Source organism: Passer montanus, unplaced genomic scaffold (genome assembly GCF_014805655.1).
Source record: "Passer montanus isolate IOZ18808 unplaced genomic scaffold, ASM1480565v1 scaffold25, whole genome shotgun sequence".
NCBI classification, from domain to species: domain Eukaryota; kingdom Metazoa; phylum Chordata; class Aves; order Passeriformes; family Passeridae; genus Passer; species Passer montanus.
In genome coordinates, this window is record NW_024367149.1 from 11386701 (window position 1) to 11405372 (window position 18672).

General features: G+C 48.5%; 1 protein-coding gene across 1 annotated transcript in view; it reads left to right on the top strand.

Moving 5' to 3' along the window:
• The first annotated feature begins 6459 nt into the window (after positions 1–6459).
• Positions 6460–18672, top strand: part of PDE4B (phosphodiesterase 4B) — a 171357-nt gene continuing 159144 nt past the window's right edge. Inside the window, exon 1 of the mRNA XM_039711700.1 lies at positions 6460–6679. The gene's annotated coding sequence lies outside the window, so the exon portion shown is untranslated. The remainder of the gene's footprint in view (positions 6680–18672) is intronic.

Genomic DNA, 18672 nt, shown 5'->3' on the forward strand with positions numbered 1-18672 from the left:
CAGATGGGAATCCAGGAGATCTGAAGATTATTTCCCTGCAAGTCCTGCTTTGTGTCACCTGCCCAGACCCCTTCAGTGGTGACAGCACCCAGAAACACAAGCCAGGGCTGCCAGGCTAAAACACAGAAAGGTTTCTTGTTAGTTTAAAAATCTGCTCTGTTTGTTTGTTTTTGATTGTTTGGGTTTTTTTGTGGTTTTGGTTTTGGTGGTTTTGGTTTTTTGTAGGCAAAAAGACAGTGGAACTTTTCCTGCTAATTTGAGATCCTTTTTCCTACTCCAAAAAACCCCAGTCCTAGCATTAGGAGCTAAAATCTTTATGGCCATGCTTTGGAAACCTTTCCTGCCAATTTGAGATTCTTTTTCCCACTCCAAAAAAACCCCAGTCCTAGGATTAGGAGCTAAAATCTTTATGGCCATGCTTTGGTGTGGTTTTCAGGAGCTGATGTGAATTAGCTGAGCTCTTTACAGAGAGTTTACCCAGTTCCCTGGGCACTTCCCAGACTGTCCCTGGGAGGGTGGGCAGGCCCTGGCACAGATTTCCTGTCCCTGGCAGTGTCCCAGGCCAGGTTGGAGCACCCTGGGATAGTGGAAGTGTCCCTGCCCATGGAGGAGGGACTGGGAAATCCCCGAGCTCCCTCCCAACCCAAACCATTCCAGGATCCCATTCCATGAGGAATTCAAGCTTTAATGTCAGGACTTCTTGTATCTGTTCATATAAAGTTGTGTTTATTTAGACAAAATTTTAGCTCCTTCCTTCATCAAATCCAAGGACCTTCCAACCTTGGCTGTTTTGCAGGATGAATAATCTTGTCAGTGGCTATTTTTTCCCAGAATACATCAACACCCAGACACAAATCCTCCTCCAGCTGGATAAACTGGGCTGGGGACAAGCTGTGGGTTCAGGGCTGGCAGCAGGGAGCAGAACATTCCCCAGCACCTCTCAGCCCTAACCCACAGCTCCTCCTGGACCCTCTCAGGGCTTGGGATGCTCCCAAAGCACTCGGTGGGATGAGTCAGCTCCGTGTCTGCCAGGCTGGTGCTGAGGGGGAGGAAGAGGAGTGAGGAGCTTGTGCTGATCCAGGGGAGCTGCAGCACTGGAGAAAAGTGACAGAATCTTCTTCCTTTCTCAGTTCCTTGCCTGGAAAATCCACCTTTTCCTGTCCTTCCTGCTACACCAACACCTGATCCCTTGGTGGCACCTTTGGGGCTGCCAGGAAAGCTGAGGCAGTGGGAACATCCAGCTTCTCCAAAGCAGCCACAACATAATCCTAATCCACCTTCCTGCTGGTATATTTTCTGCTCTGTTCCAGGTTTTTTTTCAGAGCACCCAGCACTTCCCAGCTCTGTCAGAGATGATGCCCATGGCTAAGGACTCAAAGCCATCCTCCCTCCTAAAGCCCAGGCTGCAGAAAAAAATTGGAATCTGAGATCTCAGCCTCACATCCCAGGGAGTGCTGCAGTGTTCCTTGCTGTTGTCTTTAACCAAAATATTTGGGTTTCCAGGTTTGTTTCAGGAGAAATCATCCATGGAATTACCCTCCTTGTTTTGGGACTATGACAAATCCTTCCCACTTCCCATCTCCTGCACCTGCCTGCTGCTTTATGGATGAGAAATTCCAGTGGTTCCATTCCAGCCCTGGCATTGCTCCAGGGAAGTGTTTGTCTTTAAAAACTGCCCAGCATTTTCAAGTAATAAAAAGCTTCAGTGGCTCCATAAGCTCCTGCCCTTTTCCTAGGAAAGGGTCTTTTTCAGGGAAGCACCCTGCTGGAGGGGAGCTGCCTGGACTGCTGGTTTATCCATTTCCATGCAGGATTTGGGAATCCACAGCAGCCTCCTCAGCCACTCCTGAGAGTGAAAAACCTCATAAATACGTCACAAAGGGATTTTTGGAGGGGTAGGAAGAACATCCTTCACTGCACAGCTGCTGCTCCACGCACTTTTCCCAAATAAATCCCTAATAAAGCTGCAGGAGGGGTGGAATGCCTGCCCTGCACCTCTTCCCTCCTTGCTCAGCTTCTCTCTCCCTCTTGATAACAAAACCAACAATTCTTCTCCTCCTGGTGTGAAATGGGGAGGGGAAGTTCCATTGCCTGATCCCAGCATCTGTTATATCCTGTTTCATTCCCATTTATTTTGATGTCCATGAGCTTCTTCAGCTGGGAGGATAGAGAAGAGAGCACAAACATTCATTAATTCTGCCCAACTAATTAATTAATTCATGGATCTCTTGCAGTATCCGGGGTGTTTTTTTCCTTTCCATGTTTCCATCCTGTCCTGCTCATCTCCCGAAAATCCACAGCCTCCCTCAGTTTTCACCTGAATCCCTTTTCTTGGCACCAAGATCTTTATGGAAGAGGAGGGAAGATGACAAAGACATTTGGCTTTGATGAGCTGAGGGCACAGAGGGGAAAAAATCCTGTGGGGAGTCCTTGGCTGCCTTTGCTTGGTGTGGGCAGTGCCAAGGATCTCCTGAGCCTCTCTGAAAAGAGGGACTTTGGAGGGAGCAGGGCACCAAGTCCAGAATAAACCAGAAAATCATGGAAAATGCCCCAGAATGGTCTCAGTGGAGGATCTGAGGCTGCCTTGGGGGTGCTGGAGGGCACAGGAACCAGGACCCACTTCTGTTTATATCAACCATTCTCATTCCAACCTCATTTCCTGCGGCTCCCTTCCTGTTTTAATGGGAAATGTTTCCTTTGACAGGACCTCACCGAATCCATTTATCCTGCTCTGTTCCAGCTCTCCTGCCACATTTATCACCCAAGGATCTGAGTGCATTCAACACAACCACAGACATCTGCCAGCTTATTTTTTTTCCTCTCTCAGTCTCCTCAGGAGAAAAAAATGAAATGAGTGCAACAGTTTTCCTATTTTAGGAAGTTGGACTTTTCCCCCAGCCTCTCTCCCACAAACATTGCTTTCGTGTTTTTCTAGTAGAGAAAACAAATCCCCACAGGGTCCACATGCTCAGGTTTGATCCTGAGACAGTTTCAGTTTCCAGAACAAAGCCGGACCATCCCTCCATTGTCCAGCTCAAGGGAAGGGGTCAGGAATATCAGGAATACTCTTCCTCTCACCAGACAGCTTTTTGGCTGAAGGATTGGGAATCTGGGAATCTTGCACCACGATGGGACAGAAATGGCCACAAGTCACAGGAAAATGAGGAAAAGCATCATCTGGGCTGGTGAGAGCTCTGTGTCAACAATGAATCCCAAAAATCCTCCTGAGCTACTGCCCAAAGTGATCCATGTGCATCATCTCTGTGGTGTTTGCATCAAAAAAACCAAACCAAAACAAACAAAAAAAAACCCTGAAAAAACAAACAAAAAAAAAACCCCACCAAAAAACAAAACAAAAAAACAAAACATGAAAAAACAAACAAAAAAACCCACCAAAAAACAAAACAAAAAACAAAACAAAAACAAAAAAAACACCCCACAAAAAACCAAAAACAAAAAAAAACATGGAATGGTTTGGACTGGGAGGGACCTTAAACCCATTTAATTCCAAGCTCTGCCATGGCAGGGACACCTCCCACTGTCCCAGGCTGCTCCAGCCTGGCCTTGGGCACTGCCAGGGATCCAGGGGCAGCCACAGCTGCTCTGGGAATTCTATTCCAGCCCCTGCCCACCCTGCCAGGGAACAATTCCTGATTCCCAATGTCCCAATATCCCATTCCTGCCCTCTGGAAGCCATTCCCTGTGTCCTGGCCCTGCAGAACTCTGGAACACAGGTGTTCACCCACAAATGTTCATCCTCTGCCTGGTTTTGGGATCTTGCCCGGGGAGGAACACGGAGAAAGAGCTGTCCCCCCTTCAGGGAGCAGCCTCAGCCTGGTTGTGCACTCTCCTGGGAATCGCCGTGTGGAAGGCAGCGGGATCCCACCTACAAATGGGGAGGAGAGAGGAGGTGCCTCCCTGCCGGCTGCTCCTGCTGAGGGAGCTGTCCAGTTCTGACTGCCCGAGAATTCCTTCGTGTCCTGTCTGCTGTCACGGAGATGCTCCTGGAGGTGCCTTTGGGCGGCTTCCCCGAGGACTCTGCCGGGAATGGGGAGGTTTGGCCAGCAAGAGAAGCTGGATAACCAAAAATCTCCAGGATTTCACAGAATGACAGAAGGGTTTGGGTTGAAAAGGACCTCACAGATGATCTCAGACCTGATTTCAGAGCTGCTGTGTGTGGGAAGGGCAGGGGCAGTGAGGGCACAGGGCTGCTCACTGGGAAGTGACCTTTTCCCAAGGCTGCCAGGATCTCAGCTGGATTTATGGATATGAACTCTTTTGAGACAGTCAGAGCTTCTCAGTAGTGAAAAATTGGCACCTGTGAGTGGACTTGGTCACTGCAGCAGGGCAGGGCGTGCTGCAGCTCTCGGGATCCACTTTGGTGTGGATCAGGAGCGCTCTGGGCCGCTGGAATGTCTCAGGAATGACCTCTTGGAGCTGGCCTGGCAGGCTCAGCAGAGGCAGATGGAGCAACACGAGCCCACGGTGCGATGGCAGCGGGAGCTCTGAGCACTGCCTTCATGTCATCTCTGCTCTCAGCATCCCTGCCGGCCCCCAGCCTTCCAGGAGGCCGGCAGGGAAGAGGGGAGGAACCCGGGAGCTGCTGCAGACAGGAACAGCCCCGTCCTTCCCAGCAGGGCTGTTCCCAGCCTCTGGAATTGCATCCGTGGCTCTGAATCGCTGCCTGGATCGGGATTGCTGCTCTCTCCTGTTGCCAGGGAGCTGAAAAGCGTGGATGTGCTGCCTGGAGGCTGGGAATGACCAAGAGCAGGATTGGAGTTTCCCTGCCCTTGTAGTCTGGAGGAGCAGAGTTTCTTTCAGCCATTTGGGAATTCTGTATCTTGCACTAATTTGTGTTGTCCAGTGCTTACACATAAGGGACAACTCCTAAAGATTCCAAAGATTTGCCTGAGCCTAAACCACAGGGTTTACACCTAGAATCCAGGGGAGGGTTGCAGAAGTGACTTCTCTGTGGAGTTTCACAGAGTTTAACACCTTTGCACACCAAACTCTGGACCAGATTCCCTGATCTGTGTCCAAGGCAGCGGAGAGGGACAAAAATTCACCTTGGCTCTCCTCACTGCAGCCCAAATTTCATAAAAGGTATTGGCATGTTGAAATTTGATTGATAATTACTTTTGTATTTTAAAAGAAACTCCTGTACGTTACAGAAATCTCTCCATTAATTATTAACTCTTAATTTTACTGAGCTGGACAGACAATCTTTTCTCCTCTGTAGGATTACGTGGCACAAAACTTTCATTCAATATTGTTCTTTTATTGCATAAAGAGTGGTTTATCAAGATCTGCTGTGGTCTGCCCTGTGGGATTTTGGGCCATGGGATGGGACTTGAGCAGGAATCCCAACACAGCCGCCTTCTGTTCACTTTTCAGAGGCTGCAGTCATGAATCCCTGGAAAAAATCAAGGGGCTGTGTGTTATCCACAAATAACCACTTTAGCTCTTCATTTAAAAGGTTAAAATCTATAATGAATAGATTTTATTTTTCCCCGCTGGACTCTGAGGTTTTGGGGAATTGGGGTGGGTTCTGTAAGCCTTTTAAATGCTGCTCCTCGGCCCTGAAGACCAGAAAATTCCTCTTTTACCACGTGAGCCAAGTCTTCATGGGATTTTGTTATTACTCCAGAAACTTGGCCTTTGATGAGGGCATCAAACACCGCAAGATCTCATGTTTAGGATGAAACAGAAGTGAACAACCAGTGAGAATTACCCTTCATCTGCCTGTGTTTGGGTGGTGTGACCAGGCAGCAGCTCCCACAGGTGTGACATGTGACATTAAGTCCTCGAGGCCAGCAGCCCTTGCTTGCCAGGGCCTCACCTCCCTGGCAGGGGAGAATTCCTGCCCAAAATCCCAGCCCGGGGTTTGTACCTGCTGCTTCCCCCGGCTGTCCTCCGCTCCAGGCGACATTCCCTCTCCAACCACCACCACCAGCACCAGCAGCTGCTTCCTCTCTCCCGCTCTGCCCCTGTGGATGCAATAATACTGATTAATTTGTGTTTGATTCCTCGGAATCCCAGGCTGGTTTGGGTTGGGAGGGACCTCAGCGCTCCCCTCATCCCACCCCGCCACGGGCGAGCGATGCCACGCACCAGCCCGGCTGCTCCCAGCCCCATCCAGGCTGGAATTCGGCTGGATTTGCTGCAGAGCCGCTGCCGGGGCTCGCCTTGGCCCAGACCCGGCCGGGGAGGACGCGGGGCCGGGGCTGCGGCGGGGGAGGGACGGACGGAGCGGGGCGGGACGGACGGAGCCGGGAGGGGAGAGCGGAGCCGAGCGCTGAGGGAACGGGAAGGAAGGAGCAGAGCGGAGAGGAGCGGGAGAGGGAAAGGAAGGGGCGGAAAGGGAGAGGAAGGGAAGGAGAGGGAAAGCAAAGGAAGGAGAGGGAAAGGGAGGGAAGGAGAGGGAAAGGAAGGGAAGGAGAGGAGCGGGGAGCGAAGGGAAGGAGCCGAGCCGAGCCGAGCCGCCGGCGCTCCCCGCGGGGCCGGCCCCGCTCGCTCCGCAGCGCTGGGGAAGCGCGGCCGCCGCTCCGCCGCCAGCGCCGGGGCCATGGAGCGCTGAGGGCGGAAACCTGAGGGGAGCGTGAGGAGAACCGGAGGAGAACCGGAGGAGAACCGGAGAGGAACCTGCGGGGAGCCCCCGGAGCCGCCGCCGCCGCCGGAGGTAAGCGCTGCCCGGCCGAGGGGCCGCGGCCGCCGCCCGGGGCCGGGGCTGAGGCGGCACCGGGCTGTGAGGGGACCCGGCCCGGCCCGGCCCGGCCCTGCCGTGAGGGCGCCCCGGTGGGTCCCGCTCCGAGCCCCATGGAGCCCCAGGACCGAGGCGCCTGTGGGGTGTTTGCGTGGCCCCGGTTAAGTTTTGTCGTGGGGAATCACATGGCCTTAAGAGAGGAAAAAACCCAACAAACAAGGGTTGCGGTTTGCCACAGAGCAGATGTACACTTGAATCGTTTTTTTAAATTACTTTATTTCTGCGCCCGCTGCGCCTTGTAGGTATCCCATGCGTATGTTCATTTCCCTTCTATTTCTCCCTGTATTCTTTCCGCCTCGAATTTCTGTCGGAGTCGCTCGTTTTATGCCGGCCCTCGTGTTCCCTAGGACCGCATTCCCGGGATTTGCCCCTGGGATGGGGCTGCCCTGCCGGGCTGAGCCAGCCCAGCCCCATCCCGAAGCTCCTCGGCCGTGTGCAGCCCGGGTCCGCGGCACTCCGGGCGGGATGAGCCCTCCCGGTGCTCCCGTGCCGGAGACATTTCCTCTGCAGCATTTCCCTGCCATGTGCTTTGAGTCAGTTTGTTTTTCCTGAGCCTCCTTTTCCCAGCTCGGAGCCTGGTGGGCGTTGCGAGTTCAGAGAGGGTCTGGCAGTTGTTCCTTTGCCCTCCTCGGGTGGAGGTCGGAGAGTTATAAATCAGCTCTGCTGGGAAACGAGGTGCTTGCTGTGATCTCTGGGGCTGCGATGGAGCCACGAGGGCACCGAGTTGTTTTGTGTGATGCTCAGCATCTGTTGCCACAGGAAACATCCCAAGAGATCCTCCACCGAAGAGAGAATTCCCGGTAGATCTCTCTTGTGTGAGACTCTTTCCAGCAGAATCCATGCAATGCCTTTTGTTTTTTGCCTCTGGAATCCAGGTGTCCATGAGAAGCAGCAGCGAATAAGCTGAATAATTGCATTTGCAGGTCATAAATCCAGTGAAACAGGGAACTTTTTCAGGCCACTGTGGGAGAGATGCTCGTTTGTAGTGTCCCTCATTATTAGCTCCACAGAGGGAGCTGATGGTTAAAAAGGTTCTGAACAAATCTGTGATCTATAAATCATCTGGAATAAAAGCTTGTTAGCACAACAAGTGCTTTTCCTGGCAGATCATTCATTGGAATTCTCTGTTTCTCTTGTCATCTCATCTGTTTTAATGTTTCCTTGCTCAGGTGCTCCAGGTACAGCTGTATCCGACTTTATTCTTGTTTTTGGACATTTTATATTCCAGGAAATATTTTTTTAGTGCAATGCCTTAATGTGAAGCTGAAGTAAAGGATGATATTGAGCCTTTTTGGCTTTTTTCTCCAAAAACATACTCGGGTTTTTCTCCACCATTTCTTTATTTACTTCCCAGCTCTTCCCACGTCACATGGAAACCTCTCCTTATTCAGCATTCAAATCCTGATTTATCCATCAGGAAGCTTAACCCAGATTAGCTGAGTAATCGTCTCTGGGAACACAGGGCTCCTTTAGAGAGTCATTCCAACCAAATCCCTGGAATTTCCATATTTGAAATGGATAGCCACGGATAGAGCTGGGAAATCCTGCCTAAAATGGCAGCTTTTAATTGGAATGGTTTGTTTCATCCAAAAATCCTTTCCTTGGAATGATCCACGTGGAGCTGTCCCTGGAGAAATGGGGGGAGTTTTAAACATTTGGGAACAATAGTGGCAAAACAGTGCTTGGAAACACCTTTATTCCTTTAAATTAAGTGCCAGTCATTCCAATTTTCAGTCTTTATACGGTTCCCTCAGCAAATAAAATGGGATAATTATGGCAGTGGGATAAATACAGCCTTGGCAGATGGGGAAAAAAAAACCAAAAAGAAAACACTGGGAAGGTGTAGGACAAATAATGAGGTGAAAAAAACTCCCTTAAACTTGATGCCTGTTGCAAACAGATGAGTGAATATTTGTATGAAATACTGCTTTGAAGGAAAAGGATGTTAACCTGTTATAACTCATGCTATGGGGTTTTTTTTTTCCCCTTTTCCCTCAGTTTGGAGAATGAAAATAATGTGACGGTTTCACTTTGGGCTCCTTGCTGCTGCAGTGTTTTGCTTTCAGGCGATGCAGGGGGATGCTTGAGCTGGGGTAGGTGAATTTCAGCTGAATTCTTTAATTGTGAAAACAGCTCTCAGCTTCAAGCTTGTTTTTACAAAAAATGAGCAAATTGGTACCATCCTGTTGTGCTAAAACATGCAGGGAAAGCCTGGCTGTGCTTCCTGTTACATCTCTGGCTGTTCCATTCATCTGTGAGCCCTTCATAGCCCAAATAATTCAAGGATCTATCCATTATTCAGGTTTAAATCTTAGAAAGAGTTTGATGAATGGTACAGAGAAAGTAAATGAAGAACTTTTCTGTTGGTTATGCAGAAAAATTGAAAAATCCAAGCCTTTGAATTTAATTTTTAACTTGATTTTTCATTAGATGTCTAATTGGACCAAGGGTCCATTTGCCAGTGTTCTTGGAGCACAAAACATGGCAAAGTAATTCCTGCCAATCACAGAGGTCTCCAGAAGTCTGAGAAACTTTGCAGATGGAAAAAGACAATTTATGAGAGTAATAAAGAAAAGATAAAATGGTTTATCCTTTGTATTTTATCCAGGCTGAGAGATAAGAGGGAACTTCCTGGGAGAGCAGATTATTCCCTGTCTGCCTCCAGTGGAATTCCTGCACTGTCTGCTGCAGCATCTGGCACTGCTGGCAGTGATGAGAAAATAGATTAGAGGATGAGGCTGGGTTAAATCCGTGCTTATTCAGGTGCTTAAAAAATGTCATTTTGTGCACCCTGAGTTCGGCTTTTCCTCATGTTTGGCCACTTAAGGATACACTTTGTTTATAAAGAACTCAGGGGAGGAAAATCCAGAAAATTCCCTTTTTTTGGTCTTTGTTTCTCCCTTTTCTGTCTGTCCATGTGGGGTTTTGTGCGTGGATCGTGGGATTTTTTTCTTTCCTCCATCCATTTTCTTTCCTGAATTTCTCTCCTCTCTGGAAGCCAAGAGCGTTGTGGATATTTTTACCGATGGGAATGCAGTGGAACCAAGGCAGATCCAGGGCCTGGGAGAAGTTAAGGACAATCTCGGTGGTGCTGAAAATACAGGCTGGGAATTGGGACAGCGTGGAGCAAAGATATTGCATAGAGTGAGATATTTTATAGAGCAAAATTATAAAAAGTGTTCAGGCCTGAACACTGGGAAAATGCTGAATTAAGGTTTTTAAACTGTGGGGGCTGGAGCCAAGTGGGCAAAACCCCTTTGGACTGGAGGTCAGACCCAGTTTTCCATTAAAACCTGCTGTGCTTCTGGGATTCCCTGTTGGGATTTTCCCCTCAGCTTTCCCTGCTGGTTACCCAAGGAATGTCTCAGCATTCCCGTTGTCCGGTGGACTGCAGGAGAAGTGAGGAAATGCCAGTATTTCATGGATAAATGAGGTTAATTTCTGGTGACAGAAAAGCAGCAGAAGCCCCACGATCCTCCATGTCAGAGCAGTTGAGGGCACCGGTGTCCCCTCATTTTTTGGAGTGTCCTGGAAGGGAATTGATGTGTGGAAAAAGCCTCTATAACTGGCAGATTTTTCTGCCCCCATGTCTCAGGGTGGAAAACCTCCCCTGTGGCTCTGTGTTCTGTGGAGAGCTGGGCTCTGTTCCGATGGATGAGATGGCATTTCTGGGGAATATTTGGAATATTCCTTTGCAGACAGCTGTTGAGAGCGTTCCACTGAGCTGTTAAAGAGTTAACTCAGCCTCGTTTGCTCTGTAATTAATTTGCTGGGGGATAATACCCCACGTCTGACCTGATTTTGGCAGCAGATTTGGTGGGAGCAGCTGCTGATCCTGGCGCAGGCTTTGCCTCCGGTGCAGGAGGTGTTGGGGAGCAGCTCAGGACCAGGGGACACGGTGAGCACACAAAACTCTGCTCCAGGTGCTGCTCCCTTCCTCATCCAAGCCCTCCTGGCCTGAAGGAAGTAGGACACGGAGTGCTGGCAATAAAAGGAAATTTTTTTTCACTGTTCAGGGCAGAGCTTGCTGTGCTGCAAGCGAAGGTGTGGGAAGAGAGAAGAGGGGAAAGAGAGGTCAGCTAAAATAAATCCAAGGAAACAATCCAGCCTTGGAGACTCCAGAGAGCCAGGGAAGCACAGCGGAGAGGGAACAGAGAATAAACTGATGCCAGGGGGGTTTATAAGCCAGAGAATTTCCCTGAGCTCTCCTAAACACAGAGGGAATCTCTGCCTGCTGTAGGGACAGCAATCCCCGAGTGTTTTTGGCACAGGGAAGCTGAGTGGGGCTGCCAGAGGATTTGCTCCTCAGGATTCTTTTGGATGCTGTGCTTTTATGTCAGTGGTTCTGAACCTGGAAACAAGACATTGACCCTTTGTTTGGGTAAATAAGCACCAGGTTTTTAGTTTTGTTTCTGCCTGGGCTCCTCTGTGAGCTCAGGTGCCTCTGGCACATCCAGGGAATTGTGTTTCTTCTGGGAGCTAAGGCAAATAAAGGCACTGCCTGGAGCTCAGAAGGAGTCTGAGACTTGGAGTTTTCTCACTGATGTGCAGGAATCGGCTTTGGTGTCTGAAATCTGAAATGTAAAGAAAAAATGGGAGAAATTTCCCCTGATGGAGGAGAACCTTCTCTAACCTTGTTGTTGCTAAACAAAGCTCAGCTTCTGAGTCACTCCCGTGGATCTGGGTTGAATATTTGCTGCCTGCAGGATGGGCACCGAGGGATAAATCCCTCCTGAGCTTTGGGGAAGGATTAGGACTGTGCTCAGATGGAAAAATAAATTATTGCCATTGATTTTTGTCCCATTCACTCTTTTGTAATTCAGCAATTGCTTGAGGAGGGCACAGACAGGATCCCACTGGAATAAACAGCACAGAAAATCTGGGATTGCCAGAGCTCCTGGGAAATGTGGGGGATAAATCTGCAGAGGAGCTCCTTGCAGCAGGGACGCTTGCGAGGGTGCTTATAAATAGTGGGAGCAGGAACTTGGGGGAGAGAGGAATCCAAAAGGAGGAATCCAAAAGGAGCTGTCCTCGATTGTCACCGTTTGTGAAAGCAGCAGCTCAATCGAGAGCAGAAAATGATCCAGCAGCACAAGAGCTCTTGAGGAGAAAATCAGTGTGAGACGTGTGGAAACCTTCAGGGCCAGGCTGCTCTGTCTGGTGGGATTCTGCTCCAGGAGCAGCAGATCCCCGGCATGCCAGTGTGCTCAGGAATACTGATCAGGAACCTCCCAGGGCTGTGGTGCCGGGGCTAAACCCCTCCTGCCTGGAAGGAAAAACATCCCATTTAACATTGGAAAAGTGTCCCTGGAACAGCACAGCATTCTCCGTGTTCCAGCTGGGAATGGCTGCTGGGGGTTGTGGGGCTGGAGCCAAGTGGGCAAAACCCCTTGGATTGGAGATGAGCTGGAGTTCACACCAGTTTTCCATTAAAACCTGCTGTGATGCTGGGATTCCCTGTTGGGATTTTCCCCTCAGCTTTCCCTGTTGGTTAGCCAAGGAATATCACAGCATTGCCATTGTCCTGTGGGCTGCAGGACAAGTGAGCTTGGGCAGGAGCAGAGCAGGATGTGGGATATCCTTTGGAGAGCTTGGATTCCCAGCACGGCTCCTTCCAGAGGTGCTGCTCTTACCCCTGGAAAACTCTGTGTGGATCTTTTGGGATCCCGGGAAGAGCAGGAAGTTTGTCCCAGCTGATCCTTGGAGAGAGGAGCAGGGATGATGAGGGACAGGGCAGGGAGAGCAGAGCAGGATGTGGGATATCCTTTGGAGAGCTTGGATTCCCAGCACGGCTCCTTCCAGAGGTGCTGCTCTTCCCTCTGAGAAAAGCTCTGTGTGGATCTTTTGGGATCCTCAGAGGAAAGCAGGGAGCTTTTCTCAGGTTGTCATCCCCTTCTCCAGGATCTCAGTGATGAGGGACAGGGCAGGGAGAGCAGAGCAGGATGTGGGATATCCTTTGGAGAGCTTGGATTCCCAGCACGGCTCCTTCCAGAGGTGCTGCTCTTCCCTCTGAGAAAAGCTCTGTGTGGATCTTTTGGGATCCTCAGAGGAAAGCAGGGAGCCTGTCCCAGAGGATCCTTGGAGAGAGGCCTCTCCAGGAGGGGGTTCCAGGGCAGGAGCAGCAGCTCTGGGGTTCCTGCATCCCGCTGATCCCAAGGATTCCATGGCAGGCTCTGGTCTGAGACAATTCCAAAAGAGGCTCCTCATGGCAAAAAATGTTCCGCCTGTGTTTGTCTGTGACTTGGTGACTAAAGCAGCAGGGTTTTCACACAAAGAGAATCAAATCACCATTTCCATGATTTTTTAAATGATAAAATATCTGGAGAGGGCTTCTTTCCCAGTTGGAATTCCAGAAGTGTCTCCCCCTGCTGTAACTGTTACTGTTCATCCAGAATAATTGTTGGGATGCCTTTCCCTCTGGTTGCTCCCAGGCTGGGAGAAGGGAATATTCCTCAGCTGGTTTTGTGTGGCTTTTTCTTTGCCTTCTTTCTTTCCTCTGAACTCAATTCTCAATTCTGCATTTCCTTTCTGGAATTCATCCCATAATTGCTATTCCAAGCCCCTTTCCCTGCACTTTCCTGAGGAATCCATGAAATCTCTGCCTGTGCTTGCATTGTTTGAGGTGTTATTTGTGTGTGTGCAGTTCTGGGGGAGGACTGGGGCCATGGTTTTCCCGTTTTCCTTATTCCTGCAGGAGCCATGGGAACATTGTGGGGTTTTTCCCAGCCTGTGGGTCATCATTGATGAACCAATTCCATTAAAAAAAGAAAGATTTCCATGCCTTTTTCCCAGAAAAGCAAGAACAAGGCAGTGTTCAAATGAAGTCAGGCAGAAGAGCTATAAAAATAAACATTTATTTCACCTCATTCTTCATTTCCTTCTGGAGCTGTATTCCCAGAAATCCAGTTAGTTTTAAACACAGGAAAAATAATCCGGTCACAGCCACTGAAAATAAGTGGAAAAATGGTTCTTGTCATCTTTACTTGTTTTTTAATCACCCGCTCTCAAAATATTTAGTGCAAGAATATTTAAAAATATTTAGTGCAAGACTCCTGTAATGTAAAATAATTGTAATTAATTCCTTGAGTCAGGACCGCGTAGGAAAATTCAGGAAGAATTTCCTGAGTTCAGGATAAGGGATTTATTTAGACTCGTAGAAAACCAGAGAAGCTTTATGATGAAAAAATAATGATTTAGCTCTGAGCAGACTCTTCCTGACTTTTAAGAAGCTTCGGTGAGTTTTCCTGGATGAAATACTGGATTTTTTCCATGACCTGAGCTGTTCCTGGTGTGGATTTTGCTGGAGAAATTGAGGCAGCATTTTTGGGGTTGTTTGTTCATAAAACAGCAGCAAGCAGGAGAAATTCTGTTGTGGAATGGCAGCCAATCCCCCAAAATTCCCTTTTCCCTTCCCATAATTCACCATATGATCAAGTTGGAATATTCTTGGCTATTCCTGACTATTCCTTTTCCCAGTTTACTCATCAGAGTTGTTGAATTATTCCTTTTTTTGGTCCATCCTGTGCTGTCTCATGGATCCAACACCAGTTTGGTGCTGGCCATTAGCTTCCCAGTACAGCAATTCCTACAATTTTAGTTGGATAAACCAGATTTTCTTTAACTTTGCAGGAAACCAAAGCTATTTTGGTTTTTGTTATTGATATTGTGTCCTTGGGAGCAAGGCTGGATTGATGCTGGGAACCCTGCAGCTGCTTTGGTTTGGATTTCAGATCCACCCTTCCACTAATTTTTTTAGGAATTGTGGTTGCACTGGTGGGTTTTTAAAGGGTATCTGTAGGTGTGTAACAACTGCCCTTTAATCAGAGGGATGGAATTCATGGAAATTTGTCATTTGAGATGGAAAAAATTGAAGGCAGCGCAAAAATGTTCCCCCTGTGTTTATCTGTGACTCGGTGACTAAAGCAGCGCGGGTTTTCACACTGCAAATAGAATCAAACCATCATTTCCATGATTTTTTAAAGTAGAAAATATCTGGAGAGGGCTTCTTTCCCAGTTGGAATTCTGTGGGCTCGGATCCTCTTCCCTTTTCCTGCAGAGGAGGGGAAAGGAGTGTTCTCCATCTGGCGGGGGGCTTAAAGTGATCCTGTGTTTTGATGGCTCTGCAGAGGAGCTCAGTTCTGCATTCCCCGCCTGAACCTGGGGGGTTCAGTGGGGAAAAGAGCAGGAGTGCCTCATTCCTGAGCATTCCAGCCGCAGGAAGTGCAGGTTACCCACTGCACCCAGCGCTTTCCATCTTTCTGGGCTGCTATTTGAAGTGGGACTTTTTTCTTTCAGCGAGCAGGAGACACATTCCTAAAAATAAACGGATCAAGTGATGTTGGAATTTTCATATATACATTCTCTGGGGATCTGCCAAAGCTTCCATCAGAGACCTGCAGTCATTTGGGAGGAGGCACAGGCTGTTCCCAAACCGAGGGAATTCAGGTGGGAGGCAGGGATGTGGTGAGGGGGAAGAAATTCCTCACTGAGGGTAAAGATGAGGTTTTCCAGAGGATCTTTGGCTGCCCCTGTATCCCTGGAAATGTCCAAGGCCAGGCTGGACAGGGCTTGGAGCAGCCTGGGACAGTGGGAGGTGTCCCTGCCACGGCAGGGATGGGATTTAAAGTCCTTCCCAACCCAAGCCAGGCTGGAATTCTGTGATTCCGTGGGGTCAGCACTGTTGGATCCCTGTGGGAATGGAGCAGGAATTGCCCTCTTTCCCTGCTCCCCTTCCCTGCTCCCTTTCCCTCTCTCCAGGCTGAGAAAACGTTTCCATTTTCCCCATCCCATCCCATGAGGGAAGGGAAGGAAAAAGGGGAAGAAAGGAAAAGGGGAAGTGAAGGGAAAGGGGAAAGGGAAAGGGAAAGGGAAAGGGAAAGGGAAAGGGAAAGGGAAAGGGAAAGGGAAAGGGAATCCCTCTCTTCTCTAGGGTAGAATTGTCCCTTCAGCTCTCCAGCTCCAAAGCTGATCCAGAGGAAAATAAAAGGGCTCATTGTGCTCCCTCCAGCACCTCGGGACCCTGGCATTGGCCTGGAGTTTGTTGCCTTTTCCAGCAGCAGAGGTTTCCCGTTCAGACCGCGAGGATTCAGCCCCAATAAATCAGACTGCAGCTGCTCCTGTGCTCTGGCTCCAGCTTTGCTTCCAGAGGGCTCATTCCCTCCATGCTGGGGTGGATTATATTCCAAGCTGTTCCCTGCTCCACATTCGCTGCATGAAAACAGCTGAGGGCCCAGATTTTGCAGTTTTATTTTGGGCATCTTGTTTGTTTTGAGGAAAAAAACCCATTTCCTTCTATTCTGAGTTTTCAAAGGGAGGAATATCAGCATTTCCTTATCTCAGTGGAAGCAGATTCATGAGGAGAGCACCTGAATGTGGGAGCGAGCTGGGAATGAAAAACCTTTGGAAGGAAGAAGGGAGAAGGGAGAGGGGAAGCTCTCCTGGAGTGCCTGATCCTGGAGCAGCAGATTAGGGCTGAGTGTAATTAATAATGAGAAGAAATCCATGAAGTTGTTATAGTAACTGGGAAGTGAGGTTGGAATTTATGATCCGAGTGACTCAGCTCTGGGGGAAGGGATCTGGGAGCCCACGGAGGGAGAGCTGGAGCCTCCCTTTCCCTGCTCACCCTTCCCGGGAAACTCTGGAAGGCCATGGACAAGGATCTTCCAAACCCTGAGCAGGAAAAACAGCTCAGCCCATCCCTCTTGTCTCTCTGCATGTCTTGTGATCCTGGAAAAGTTGGGAAAAGTCTTCGCAAATAGTCCATGTAGCAATTAAATCCTAATGGTTTTTTCCCCAGGAATGCCCTTTAGCTTTCCAGCAATGTCAAAAAATGAGAGCTGGAAAACTCCTCCCCTGTTGCTCCTTTGGGAATTCAGGGAGCTGGGTGGGGATTTCAGGATTTGGGAGCTGTGCATCCTCTTAATCTGCATTTTTTGTCCGAGGAAAACACATCCTAAGAATAAAATGGGAAAACCTGTGGAGAAGTTGGGTTGTTCCTGCGACTTGGAGAATTTTTGTGTTGTATTTTTATATTTGCAGCTCTGGTTGCCCAAAAAGAAAATATTTGGGTGTTGTTGGGACATGGGTCTTTCCGAGCAGCCTCAGGTTTGGGTGGAAAAGTCTCTGGATTAGTTTGAAATGCATTTTTTATGCCTCAATATCCCAGAGAATTCCATCCTCTGGCAGCTTTTTGCATTTTCAGTCACAGTCATTCCCCAGAATTGAGATTTTCCTGGTGAGGCTGGATGGATCCAGGTTGGGATTCCTCTTGGAACACCCTGGCACCCTCCTACATTCCAATATTTCAGAATTTCCACTTTTTCTATTCCCTCTGCAGCCTCAGCATGGATTAATTTGACCAGGAGAGGCAGATGTTTTTTATGGTGTCACCCAAGGACCCTGGCACGGAGCTGATCCCTGGGAAATGAGAATTTCTTGGGGGAAGCGCTGGGATTTTGGGAGCAGGGGTTACTGAACAGGGTTAATTGCAGCCTTTGAAGTGATGGAATTGGATAAAAACTTCCCAAAGTGTTCAGCAAGAGGCAGTGCAAGGATCACTCCTCGCAATTAAAGGGGTTTTTGATAACTGGGAAAGAAATTACCGGGAGAAGTTGGGAGAAAATGCTGGAATTGCCACTTTCACCTCACTTCAGAGCTCTTCATTTGGCAGAAAATTGCAGAATGAGCTAAATCACTTTGTCATTAAAAAAAAAATGCTGATCATTCTGCCTGGCATCAATAATAATGCAAATATTTGCCCAAGAAGCAAAATATCAGATCCAGAAGGAAAGAAAACAACCACAGTGTAAGGAAACAGGAACATCTGCTTTGGCTCTGAGGAAAAATCCTGGAGTAAGACGCCTGAAATGTCCCTCTAAATCAGGTTTTTCTCCTTTCATCTCCTGTTATAAATTAGTGCTGTCCAAGATGCCACTTCAAATATCTGAAATAAAATATGAAAGTGGCTGGTGGAAAACGCAGGAGCATTTCCAGAATGCCAAATGCTTTTTCTTTAACCTTAATTTCCTTTTTTTTATTGGATGGCCAGACAGAAATTTCAGTCTGGAAATTGCTAACATGGAAAAAAACCTGGGATAAATCAGATTTGGAATTGACCACAGTGCTGTCATGTCCTGTTTAATATTCCCAGTGCCATGCTTTGCAGTTTTGGATGAATATTGAGGAAAATGCAATTTCTCTGCTCCAGAATCCTTTTCCTGGGAAGGAGAGGACACGGAGTGCAGGATTTAAACAGCAGCAGGAATTTCTTGTGGCACACATCCTCATTTTCCCTTTTTATTTGGATTTTTCTGTGGTCAGAAGAGCTGGCTAATTGATTGGAAGTGTTTGTTCTAATTGGCCGTGGAAGGTGTTGTTCCTCAGGCCCTGGGGCTGGTTTTGGCTGCTGCTCCATGGTTGTGTTTGGGAATCGGGGATGGGAGAAAAGCAGGATTCTTTGGGACAGAAAACCAGGATGCTCCATCCTGGAGAGCCCAGATCCTCACCTCCCGCTTTCTGGTGGGAATCCTGGAACCCTGGAACGATTTGGGTGGGAAGAGACCGTAAAGCTCATTTTTTCCAGCTTACTCCAAGCCTTTCATTACAGCTCTCAGCTTTCCTTCGGTTCTTCAGGGTTCTCCTTAAAAAAGTGGATTTAAAAGCCTAAAAAAGATGGGTTTGGGGCAATTTTTGGCTCTGCAAAATGGAATTTTGGGTTTAAGGACTTTGAGGTTTCAGCCTGGAATTCTGTGATGGAATTCTGATGTTCTTGTGGCGTTCCCACAGGAGGTTGAGCTTGGAAAGCCCATAAAAATGGGCTTTAAAAAAAAAGAATTTTAGTGCAATCTTTGGCTCTGTAGACATGGAATTTTGGGGTTGAGGTGTTTGGAGATTCAGCCAGGAATTCCTTC